General features: G+C 41.9%; 1 protein-coding gene across 1 annotated transcript in view; it reads left to right on the forward strand.

Annotated features, from left to right (window-relative positions):
- HIP1 (huntingtin interacting protein 1) overlaps positions 1–13,625 on the forward strand; it is a 2,554,439-nt gene that overhangs the window by 467,590 nt on the left and 2,073,224 nt on the right. The gene's annotated exons all lie outside the window — the stretch shown is intronic.

The raw sequence follows: 13,625 nt of genomic DNA on the forward strand, positions 1-13,625 counted from the left end.
TGAGAGTTTGGGAATGGGTGATTTCCACCAACCACTTTCTGATAGCAATGCACATTCCGGGTCGGTCCAACATTCTAGCGGACAAGCTGAGTCGCTCGATCCTCACCCTTACGAGTGATCTCTAAACCCATCAGTAGCGAATCAGATCTTCCTCAGATGGGGTCAACCTTGCTGCAATCTTTTCACTTCTCCTTCAAACGCAAAATGCAGTGAGTTTTTCGCTCTAATTCCCCCAACAGGGGAGAGCCGCAGAGATGCTCTGGTTCATGCTTGGCCCCCCGGTCTTCTTTATGCTTATCCTCCTCTTCCGCTAATGACAAAATTTCTGCAGATAGCTCATCAGTTGGGGAGCAAGATAATCCTCATAGCCCCATTCTGGCCTTTCCAGATCTGGTTCCCTTACCTGCGGTCTCACAGCGTAGCTCCTCCTTGCCTCTTAGATCCCATTCCGAATCTGATCTCTCATCCTGCGGGATTACAACCTCCGAACCTGGACGGCCTCAAGCTCACGGCTTGGTTGATCTAGTTCCACTAATAGCTAGGACTCCCGGTATCTCGTCTCCCGTAAAATCTATTCTGGTGGCGGCGCATAAACCTTCTACCAGGAAGATCCACAGAAGTAAATGGAAGCGTTTTTCCATCTGGGCCAAACATAGGGATTTAGACCCCTTTACTGCTCCCATTCCAATGGTTTTTGAATTCCTGTCCCATATTTTCTACCAAGGAGCCAGTGCTTCTACAGTCAAAGTCCAAATGGCAGCCATTTCCCATTTCCACATAGGGGATAACATTGGTCCCTTAGCGTCCGCTAAGATATGCAAAACCTTTTTGAAAGGCACCTTTCTGTTGAGACCTCCGGTCAAGAATGCGGTTCCTCCATGGGACTTAACCTTGGTTCTTCAGGCACTGACGGGCCCACCCTTTGAACCGGCAGCTTCGGTTGAGTTAAAATTCTTATCTTGGAAAACGGCCTTCCTGATTGCAGTTACTTCAGCCAGAAGAGTATCTGAACTTCAAGCCCTTTGTATGAAACCCCCATATCTGGTCTTCCATAAGGACAGTGTGTCTCTCAGGACTAACTCTTTATTCTTTCCTAAGGTGGCCTCCGAATCCAATATCAACCAAACCATTAACTTTCTTGTTTTCTTCCCCAACTTTCAGAACAAAGGGGAATACAGGTTGCACTTATTGGATGTGCACAGACAATTGCGTTTTTATTTGAACAGGACAGCGGCTAATCGGAAATCGGATCAACTCTTCATGTCTTTCGCTAAGCCATCTTTGGGAAAGCCTATTATGACAGTTACCTTAGCGAGATGGATATCACACTGTATCGTGCATGCTTATTTAGCTTCCAGCTGGCCTGAACCCTTGGGGGTTCATGCCCACTACCTGTTCTATGGCTACTTCTGCAGCATTCTGGTCAAAAGTTCCTCTAGATGACATCTCCTCAGCGGCTACTTGGTCCTCTTCTCATACCTTCATTTCTCATTATAAGTTGGATCTGATATCCAGAGGTAGGGCAGCATTTGGCTCTGCAGTGCTCCAGAATATCCTTCCTTGATGACCTCAGCCGATGTCAGAAAAAGTTAACAATTGTTAGCTGGGGAAACAAATACCTCATAAAGTCCCACAGGTTGCTGATCAAATGAAGTTAACTACTTCAGATTAAGAAGTTATGTACTCACCATAACGTTCCATCTGAGTAGGTAACTTCATTTGTCAGCTACCGACCCTCCCCTCCTTCCCCCTAGCCTGTTTCATGGTTTTATCTATGACGGAAGTTTTTCCTTGTCATGCATCAGGTTAGTGTTCCTCTTTCGAGTGTTTTAGATTGTTGTTTTTTTGGCAAACTTGATCTGAGGACTGGAGGGAGGTAGCAGGGTATTATGGGTAAGGGGGAGGAGCTGAGATCTCGGATCTTTTAGCTTGGAAAGCTGCCGGCTCAGTTCCGAGGTCGGATCCGATACCCACAGGTTGCTGACCAATGAAGTTACCTACTCAGATGGAACGTTATGGTGAGTACATAACTTCTTATTCTGCACCAGGGAGTACCATCACCTGGCCTGGAAGGTCGATGCCCTGACCTTCCCTTGGAATACCCTCTTTGTATATACAGTCCCACCTCTACCTCTCACTACAAAACTACTTATCAAGATAAAGGAGGAAAAACCAAGAGCAATACTCATTGTCCCAGATTGGCCCAGACAGCATTGGTACCCACTGGTGTGCAGCCTGTCTCATCAGCCCCCCCTGCCAGATACCTCTGATACCTCACCTGCTGTCCCGGGGGGGGGTGGAACAATGCTGCACCCAGACCTTCAGACACTCAAGCTCTCAGCATGGCTTATTCTACCAAAACCAACAAGGAATCTATCCTAAGAAAGCACATTCTTGACATCATCACAGAAGCCAGAAGGCCCAGCACCAGAAAATCTTTCGCTGGAAAATGGAAAAGATTCTGCTCCTGGAGCCAGTCAAAGGGCAGACATACATCTGCCCTCCATTCCTCTTATTCTAGATTATCTGGCTGAGCTCCTTAATAAGGGTCTGTCCTTCTCCTCCATAAAGATCCCTGCCTCTGCCATCTTGGCACACTTTGATACAGAGCAGCTATTTTTCTCCCACCCTCTTATCAAACAATTCCTTAGATGAGCCTCTAATATCAGGCCTCCAAGAAGACAGCCCACCCCAGCATGGGGCATGAACTATGTTTTAGAAAAGCAAAGCTATCTCCACCCAAGATTGTGCTAGACAGTCAAGAGAAGAGGGTTAACACCCGCACTACACCTCAAGTAACACATAGCCCTTCTAAACCCACACCACCAACACCCTCACATAGCAACTCTAAACCCTCATATGTGGAGGCCCTGAACAGTAACCTGTCCAAGCAACAAGGACCTCCATAGCTGAAACGCAAACACCAATCACAACCAAAGTGTCACATAGCTTACAATACCAATGTTCCACCCAACAGCAGGCTGTAAGGCAAGACAACATGCCCAACACTTTAGACATAGGTGACTCTATAGTCAGGCACACTGATGTCCCACTCACCAGGCTGAACAAGGAGAAAATTACAGTCAGCTGCCTGTTGGGTGCCAGGATCCGCCACATAACACATGCACTCATGACACTCCACAACAAGTACAAATATGACTCTGTCATTGTCCATGTTGGAGTGAATGACTTGAGACATACCTCCCTGGACTACATGAAAAGAGACATGGAAGGGCTCTCAGATCATGTGGCTCAAGCAGGTATGACCCTAGCCCTGAGTAGCATCCTGACTTCGCCCAGAATAGTACCACAGTATAAGGACAAAATGATTGACTTCAACAATTGGCTAAGCTTCTGGTGTCACTCAAAGGGGATCCAGTATCTGTCTGCCTGGGACAACATGATCAACAGACCACAATGCTTTGCCAGAGATGGTCTGCACCTGTCACCCCTGAGATTCAGGTTACTGGCTAAGGCTCTTGCTACCCCTATAGTGCCTTTTTTAGGCAAAGTTCAAAGGACAAAACCACCACCGTAACCGGTACAAGCATGCAAAATCTGAAGGTAATGCTACTCAATGCTAGAAGTCTAAACCTCACAATGCACTCTCTCGAGGCACTCCTAAATATGGAGAACATCAATATCTGTGCAGTAACTGAGACCTGGTTCAAGGCTCCAGAGAGCACCCCTGCAGTACCAGGCTACAACTCTTAGCACACTGTTTGGTCACAAAACCAGGACCAAAACATTAAAGGTGGAGGATTGTCCATATTCACCAAGGATATTCACACCACCAGGCTAGTTGCCCAACACAATGTGTCTGAAATTCTCCAGGTGCAACTAACACTAAGTAAGACTGCAATCCAAATTCTAGCTTGCTAGAGATCTCCACCATGCCCCAAGATTCTCACTACTCCTTTCTAAACATACTGGAAAATATTAAGATACAACCAAACACCCTAATACTGGGTCATTTCAACTACCCTACCATTAACTAGGAAAACTACTCGCATACCAACACCTTTGCCCAACGGTTCTTGGAATTCATAAATTCCAATGCCCTGGATCAGCTAATCCATAGTACCACCAGGGGCTCCAATATCTTAGACCGGGTCATTACCAACATGGAAAATCGATGCTCCACACCTATGGTCACCCCCTCGTTGGTCAGGTCTGACCATAAGCTAATCACCCTTGACATCCACATCCCACGCCCACTCCCCAGTAAGGAAACCTCCGTAAAAAACTTCTCCAAAGCCATCTTCATGCTACTCAAGTCAGAAGTGACAAACTTCATGACACCCATTCAGATGGGAACTGAAAGTCTGACTGCTGAATCCTACACTAAGGCACTGTACGAGCACATCCACTCATGTATGAATCATGCCATCCCAAATAGAACCAAGATGCTGTCCTCCAAAAAAAGGAAGTCAATCTGGTGGGCCCTGCCATAAACAAACTACAACAAAAGGAAGAAACTGTTGCAGAAAAGAGGAAAATCCCAGAATGCAAAAAAAACTCCTTTACCAGCCTCAGTAAGAAGCTGAGATCCCTCATAAAATCCTCCAAAGCTAGTTATGAAAATAAAATTGCCAAAGATTCCAAAGACAAACACAAGACATTCTATAGCTATGTCAAGAATCTAAAAGGCAATGCTCAGATCTGCTCTGAGCTACAACAGAATGGCATTAAATATACTGATCCCAAAGATATTGCCAATATCCTGGCAGATCGATTCAGTGTCAACTTCACCCCCTCAAGGGCCCATCTCAATATGGAAAGAATGCCAAATTCCGGTAATGGCCACACAGGTAAAAAACGCACTCTCCAAAGCTAAGAATACAGCATCCATAGGACCAGACGACATCCCAGGCTGTGTACTACATGAACTACAAAATGAAGTGGAACCTCACCTAAGTGTCATGTTTAATCATAGCCTTACATCAGGCTTCGTGCCCACTGAGTGGCACACAGCTGCAGTTATTGCACTCCACAAGGGGGGATCTACCTTGGATCCTGGGAACTACAGCCCCATCAGTCTGCTGAGCCTGATCTGCAAGGCCATGGAACGTATTATCATGGAACTTATAAACAAAGACATTGGCAACCTTCAAACACTGGACCCCACCCAGTTTGGGTTCGTGAAGGGCCGATCTTGTCTCCTGAACCTGATTTGACTTCTTCATATCAGTTTCCAGAGCTGTGGACGACGAGGGTAAGGCAGTCCACACAGCCTATCTGGACCTCGCCAAGGCCTTCGACACCATCCCCCACTCTGGAATCATAGATAAACTTACTAAGCTTGGGATTAATCTCTACATCACTTGATGGGTTGCCAACTGGCTTACTGACAGAACCCACACTGTAAAAGTAGCTGACTCCAAATCCAGCTCCAGACAAGTGGAATACCTCAGGGTTCAGTCCTGGGACTGCTCTTGTTTGGCATCTACTTCTCTGAAGTACAGGCCAACACTAAGGGACTCTGGCTAACAAAGTTCGCAGATGACTGCAAACTGGGAGCCATTACTGAATCCCCAAATGATGTGGATATTCTACAGAAGGGCCTTACAGAAACAGATGCTTGGTGCCAGAGCCATGGGCTCAAGCTCAATGCCAAGAAATGTATAGTTATCCCCTTTGGGAAAAAACATGTACCCATGAATTGCCGCATAGGTGGCAGTACACTAAACACAAAGTGTGATAAGAGACTTAGGGACACAGGTGGACAGTGGTCTCACCTTCAATAACCACATTGCCACAACAGTCAGGAAATCCTTCTATGTGGCCCACCTCATCACTAAGGGCTTTTCATCCAGAAAAAAGGAGGTCATTGTCCCACTGTACTCATCTTTCATTAGACCCATTATAGAATACAACACCCCGTTTGGTATGTACCTCTCAAGACATCTGCAACAACTAGAAAGGCCACAGAAATACCTCACTAAAAGAATCACAGGCCTAAAGCAGATGCCCTATGCTGAGGGTCTAAAAAAAAACTCCAGCTATGCTCTGTGGTATATCGTCTACTCAGAGGCAATCTCTGCTTAACATACAAGGCCATGTCAAACCCAGAGCTGTTGGACATGCTACACTTAAAGAAATACCATTCCCACAGAGCCACATGCTCCAGGGATCTAAACCTTATGATCACAATGAAGAAAACATGTTGGAGGGATAGGTTCCTGACCCAAAGACTCCCCAGACTCTGGAATAGATTGCCCGTACATCTCAAGCAAAAGGAACCTTGATGATTGGATGTGAGATGGGAAATTCATCCTGGGGATCACGTCAGTCACCCTGCTAGACAGGGGTCCAGGGAAGTAAATATTGTGGGAAGAAATTGCCAGGGAATTGTTATGGCTAGGCTTTTATAGGCCCTAGGGCTGATAGCCTAGTACCAACCTATGAACCTTCGAGCCTGCAGCATCCTCACAACTGAAGTACCTCTCTTGGAAGACTGCCTTTCTCCTGGCTATTACTTCAGCCAGGAGAGTGTCAGAGCTTCAAGCCTTAATGGTCATTGATCCATTTATCATCTTCCATGCAGACGGGGTCACCCTGAGAACCAATCCCTCCTTTATGCCAAAGGTGGTTTCGGATGTTACCCTCAACCAGGCCTTCCACCTGCCCACCTTCTTCCCTAACCCTCAGAACAAGGGGGAAACTATACTGCTTTCTTTGGATGTACACAGGCAACTCAGATTTTATCTGGATCGTACAAAGACATTCAGGAAAACTGACCAGCTCTTGGTCAGCTTTAAAACAGGGGCACAGGGGAAACCAATATCCAAACAGACCATTTCCAAATGGATAGCACACTGCATCCAGTTTTGCTAATCCTTGCATGGAAAACCACTCCTCAGGACCATCAGAACCCATTCCAGTAGGGCAACCTCTACTTCCACAGCATTCCTTAGATGGGTAGCCACCAAGGACATCCTGGAAGCTGCCACATGGACTTCAGTCCACACCTTCACTAAACATTACCATCTAAACCTATTCTCAAAAGCTAGGGCTGGGTTTGCCTCTGCAGTTCTGCAGGGCATGCTCACCCAATCTCAAGTTTCTATTAACCTTCCACCCTTCTCCTCAACTTTGGGAATCTTCCCAATGGTTAGGACTGCAGCAGTGAAACACGAAGAACATAGTACAGTTGTGTACACTTACCATTAATGTAGATGTTCGAGTATGTTCACTGCTGCAGTCATGCTTTCCCTCCTTCCTTCCCCCTGATATCTACTGTCCTTAGAGAGATGCATATTTCTATGGGCGTCTCTAACCCCAGGACTACTAGTAATTATTAAAATCGGACTTCTTTGGTTGGTTAAAGCAAGAAAAACTGAGGTAATGGCGTTGCCTGCTCTCCTTTATAGCTTGGACGACCTGACATCATCCAGCAAGCGACAGCAACCAATGCACAAAACCTTTACTCTGGTATTCAGACCGAATGAGGGCTACCACAGCATGGATAACCCAGTGGTTAGGACTGCAGCAGTGAATACACTCGAACATCTACATTTATGGTAAGTGTACACTTCTGTACTTTCTCAGGGGAAGGTTTGTTTCAGAAATAGTGTTGTGTAGACAGCACATAGACATATCTTGAATAGGTTCTTAGGTAAGTACTAGGTGATCTGTCTGCAGACCAATACAACCCTAGCAAAACATGTATTCAAAGGTTCCCTCCAGCCTCAAGAGGAGGACAGGACAAGACAGACTGGGATGGAATTTGAGGCTGCTCAATAACTTAGGTTTACATTGAAGGTGGCAAGGGTGCTATTCTGCATGGCATGTAGTGGAAGTCTGTTATATAGATGAGGTATACATGTTGGAGTGTTAGCCATATTGAAGTTTTTTATCTGCCGATGAAGGTTTAGTTCTTTAAACCGGGAAATTTGAACTGCTATTTGTTCTTTGATGGAATAGGAGCAAAAAGAAAGTTTGATCTTTCATGACTCAAAAGGATAGATACAGAATTCCATGGAGTAGAATGAGTACAGAGAGAAGGCTTTACAGTTCAGATGACTAACATTTTTGAGGCCACTGAACTTTTTAGTTATTAATCTGAGTCTCTCAAGATGAGTGATAAGTTTAGGCAAATACATGCCCAAAAAAGTGCATTATATTCAATAATGGTTCTGATAAGATGCAAATAAAGGGGAATTAAGACATCTTTGGATTTACAGGAGATGTCTTTTGAAATGAGGTGATCCAGATACAACATTTTCCAAGCTACTGGGAAGAAATAATGGCAGAATTGTAAGGAATTATCAAACTGAGGGGTGTATCACTTAATATAGTATGTGAAAATGTTTTGCTTACCAAAATGAACTATAGTATAGTATATTCTTTCACATTGAATTTGAGATCATTGTCTTTGCACCACTTCTTAAAATGGTCTAACCTATGCATGTCAGTATATTATTGATAATTTTCGTCTTGTATATATATTAGACTAATCTCACTACTTCTGTCTTCAGCTAAACTTGCTGCAAGATTGGTGTAGTCACAAATTGTTGAACGTCTTGATTGATGATAGGAATTTACCAGGTTTCAGTGTTGCTTCATTTTTAGTTGAAAAGAATTTAATGGATTGTTTAGACCCCCACAGATGGTTTTCTAATGGCAGAGGATAGAGAACTCTGTATGTGAGCCATGTTTGTTAAACTTAAAATAATAATTTAATAGTCATCTCCATTGGCATACGGGGATAAAGCCTGTACTGGCATCTGGGTGATCCAGCTTTGATGAATGGCTCTGGCATTTGTTGGAGTTGGCATGGGAAGAGGTTATGAGTGATGCAAGTGAGTATGCTAGCCTCTGGTAGGAGGGTATAGGGGCACATGTTTCCATAGTAGCACCCACGGTGCAGATCAGAGACAACATGGGTGCACTGTCTTCAAGGGAGCCAGGACACCCTTGGAGGGTTATGTCACTTGAGAAAATTACATACTGTCAACAGTGCCTTTTATGTTTTGAAACCTGAAACAGGTCATTAGGACATGTGCTGTGGGATTAGGGATTAAAAATAACATCTCCTGTCATTGAAATGGATGACAGCACCACTTTCTACTGATTGACTCTGGCCCCTAAGAGGAATGAATAAGTTGCAGGACTTTAAGTTCCTAGGCAAAAAATGCCATAGTAGTGAGGGGTACAGTGACAACTGGGAAATTTACCCTTTTCTTTACTGTAGTGTGATCTTGGAGTTTGTATATATAATTTACAGGGGCTGTGGGGTGCAGGGGGGTTTGACCCCCTGCTTAAATATAAAAGTAGAATTTTGGTGGGGGGGTGGTATTTTTATTTTGATGATAGAGTTTTTGGAAACTCAATCATATGATCTTGTCCATATGTATTTTGAGTTTCTGAAACGTGATCATCTAACATAGATCCATATATTTATATATATATGGCTATTCACAAGACTGCTCTCTTTGATTTGAGCACTATTTGCCTTAGGACTGAAATAGCAAATTGTTTTACGGTTTCAAATAAGTTGCTTCCTTAAGGTTAAAACTGAATCTCTCCTCTGGCATCTTTAACGTTATCATGTCTAGTTTGATTATGGACCCCACCTTTTGTAGTATTTGATTCATATCTGCCTGTTACTAGAAACTGCTTCAAAAGAATTACAACCTCCCCCCGCTTTAGTAGTAACATCAGCTTTTATTCAATGTTAAGACGAGGAGTTGTTGTTCACTTTTCTTGCTGGAGCTGAATTCTTGCTGGAGAGTGTCAGTGTAATCAAGGAAATAATATCCTTTATGAGACTGGGCGTTAATGAAGGTGAAAGCAAGCAGTTTTGTGTGAAAATAGGGTTACATTTTCTGTACTGCTGTTAGGTTCATCTGCTTTCTGGAATTCAGCTCTCATCCTGTCATAAGTACTGTGATCTGGTGCCTTTCCAGCTGACCTCCCTTCAGTGTCGCTCATTTGCAGTTCAACATAATTCATGTTGGACAGTGACAGTGCATTGGAATGTACTGGGGGGGCACAGTGGAAGTAGTTTTCTAGCTCCCGTCTTATGATCAGTGACTTCTTGACTGAAGTCGTGTTTTGTGATTGACACTCATAAGTGCAGACACAAAACATTGCCTGTAGTAAATGAGCAAGAAGCAAGAAGTGTTTTTGCAAGAGGCATACCTCCCTGCATATCAGTACTCTTAAGATCACTGTACCTCTGGTTTTCACACATTAGTCATAGTGCATGCAACTGCCAGTTACTTGTATTGATTGAATACAAGCCTTATTCAGTCATTAATTATCTGAATCTGTGCCTTCCAGCTGACCTCTATTAGGTTTCTCACTGGGTCAGTCAGCACACCGTTTTCATCACAATTTCTAATCCCTTTGCTGTTCACTGCTTACTATACTTAATTCTCTGAGTGTGGGAGGAGGGGGGGGCATAAAAATGTTTGAGAGTGGGTTAGCTGTCAATGCAAATACACATTTGTACAGCTTCCATTCATTGTCTAACTCCATTCAGAAAACGTGGTTGTATTTAGCTTACTTGACACTTTACTGGGACCAAATAATGACATTTCTGAATGAAGTTGTAGACGTGTTTGTGTTCAGCACCACAGCTTTATTCATCTGTCCTAAACAGCTTTCTTAAACTTTTTTTTTCATAATAAGCACTTTAGAAACCATTTTTTAAACATCATATTTTCATGCCTTACCACTTGAAGAAACATAGAAGTTAAAGTAGTCCTAGAGCTCCAGTAATTCTACACAACACCTGAAATCTCTAACATCGTAACAGGGCTGTCACCACTTTTTTAGATGCCCTATAAAAAAAATTGTAACTTTGCAGCAAGCTAGTATAGCAGCTTATGATGCTTGTCATTGTAACTAAGACAAGGCAAGCTATTGTATACTGTAGCATTCGAGCACTGTAACTAAGGCAAGATAAGAAAACTTAACACACCAGAGACCGCACATCAGATTTATCATCAACAACAAAAAAGTGGAGTGTTATATATATTAATGTTTTTTGTTTTAAGTCAAAGGCAAGGTACAACATTAATACACAGTTAGCAAAAGGTTCTAAATGAGTCTGTTTCACAAAACTTAGTTTTTCTCATTTCAAATTAATTGTCAGTGTTTCTTTTATCAGACTCTGACTCTGTATTCCAAATAAACAGGAGAGAGCATTGAGGTGAGCAGAAGGATTTGAAACATTGTTGTTTGGATCAGTAGTTGTAATGCCACAAACTTCAAAAGATTTTATAATGATATTCACATCTAGTGCTGCTCATGCTGGTGTTACCCATTCAGCTGTCAAACTGCTTGATGAGACTGGAGAATTTCCTTTCTTGTTGAAGTGTTTTTGGTTGTTGCTAACCAGTTTATAACACACACTGAGTTTTCTTTGAGGGGGGATTCCATGATGTGGCTGTCGGTTGAAGTATTTTTTGCGCACTCATCTGGTCAAGAACACAGTTTAGCTTCAAACCTTTTTTTTTTATTATTATAAATACCTTTATTAATTTTTTTACAAGACACAGGCTCACAAACATTAGTAACGAAAGAAACCATATTTACATTTGTCATATTCGCATTATACATTACATATATATGTTTAATTTCTTTTTAATAATTATTCACTCCAACATTACATATATTGCTCTATTCCTGCTTTCCATTAAACCGGACTACTCCTCCTGAACATTATTCTGCGTGTATTGTTCCCACAAATTCCATTTATTTCTGTGTAATTTGCTCCTTCCCTTTTCTAAAGATCCCACCCGTAGTTCTTTTATTTCCTTTACTGTATTTGGTACCTCATTTTCAATTGGTTTACATTTTGAATTGCATTTTCTTGTAATTGCTTTTTTTTTTTGGCAGCCAGTTATATTAAAATTAGTAAGGCTTTACTGTATGTAAGCAATTCAGATCCTATGCCCGAGCGTAAAAGAACCATTTCTTTACTTTACATCAGTTTGCTCTCCAAACATTTCTGGCAGAGTAATCTGTATGGAGTAGGGAGTTTTAAAATCTACCAACTTGTTAAACTTCCAAAAAGCATGTTCCCAGTTACCCCTTTTCCCCCCATTATACTTCCAGCATTTGCTTTCTTCCCAAGGAAAAACTCTCTGAAGTCTGTTTGGGGTATAAAATACTTATGCCTTCAAGTCTTATTGTTAGGTATTTAACTTCATCTGAGGTATAACATTTGTAAGTATCCCACAAAAGAATTGTCTTGGTAAATGCTAAGGACCTTCATACATACAATGATCACTGTTTTATTACATCTGCCATTAGTTATCCTTTCTTAAATAATAACACAGTTACTCCCTGACACTAACACTGTCTTGAAAACCTCTTACTTTTTAAAACCAGTGTTTGGAGAAATTTATGACTTTTTAAGGCGGCCAGGCACACTGTTGCTATATGTTTCTCACAGCCAGTTATGAAGATTAAAACTGACTTTTCACCATTGAGCTCTGTGGTTTCTCCATTTGATTTATAAACAAGACATTCCATATGCCTGCATCTTTTCCTCCACTCTGTGTAGTGTGATACACAGGTTTCTTGTCTGGGTGTAAGTTTCTGGCAACAGTAAAATTCCATGCGCAACATTTCTTCTGGGAATTAGAATATTATACAACAAATCTCATGCTTTCCTGTTAGCCATGCTGTTGGCAAAATCAATAGCACCAGTAATGGCAAGGAAAGCAGCAAATAAACAGCAACTCCTGTCTTTCAAATGCCTTGGAAATCTAATATTTAGGTACTATCTGTTTTTCATTCTATATAGGCAAAACAAATAGATCCTTCAAGGAGAGAATTTTAGAACACCTAAGACATTAAGAATGCTAAGGAAACAAGTGCGTTGGCCATGCATGTTGCGAAAGAAGGCACTGCACATAAGTTTAAATTTTTTGTTCTAGAAGTCATACACGATAGTATTAGAGGTGGTGACATCAATAACAAGACAGAATCAGTGGAACAGAAGTGGGATTATACGTTATCAAGCTGACAAACCACCAGGTCTCAATAGTAAGGTGTCTCTGAAGCCCTTTTTAAAAGCTAGAGCACAGAAACATTGACCAAGTAGTACCAGGCTTATGTCCTTGGTTTCATATGTATATCTTTGCTATGGTTTTTATTTTATATGTCCGCAAGACTGACCAGTTTTCTATACATATTTTTAGACAGATTTTATTATATGTATATATATATATATATATATATATATATATATATATTAGTATATTTAAATGTTGATACATTTTAGAATTTATATTTATGTTTATGTGATAGACCAGAGTCAGTTTTAATTATGTACTTAGCAATGTTTGAGCTGCAGTGTATGTTTTTTAGTGTTGCTGATTTACACACTGATGTTAGTTTCGTCACTGCTTAGACAAGGCAGTGAATGTAGTAAACTGGTTCAGTGATTTGGCTGCTAGAATGTTTAAAGATGTGACGTGAGTTTTAATATTTTGGTCTGAGGAAGCGGATGTAATCTGTGAAAGCGCTTACTTTGTTGTGTTGCTATTAAAGCGTGCTGTATTGGAACCAGTTTGCCTTTTTCTTCACTATTTTGCTGTTTGCTACATTGGTTTCTTTATCGGCTCAGAGGTTTGTTCTGACTTTACTCAGAGATAGAAAAGCTG

Source organism: Protopterus annectens, chromosome 13.part0, assembly GCF_019279795.1.
Source record: "Protopterus annectens isolate FY-2018-M chromosome 13.part0, PAN1.0, whole genome shotgun sequence".
NCBI classification, from domain to species: domain Eukaryota; kingdom Metazoa; phylum Chordata; order Ceratodontiformes; family Protopteridae; genus Protopterus; species Protopterus annectens.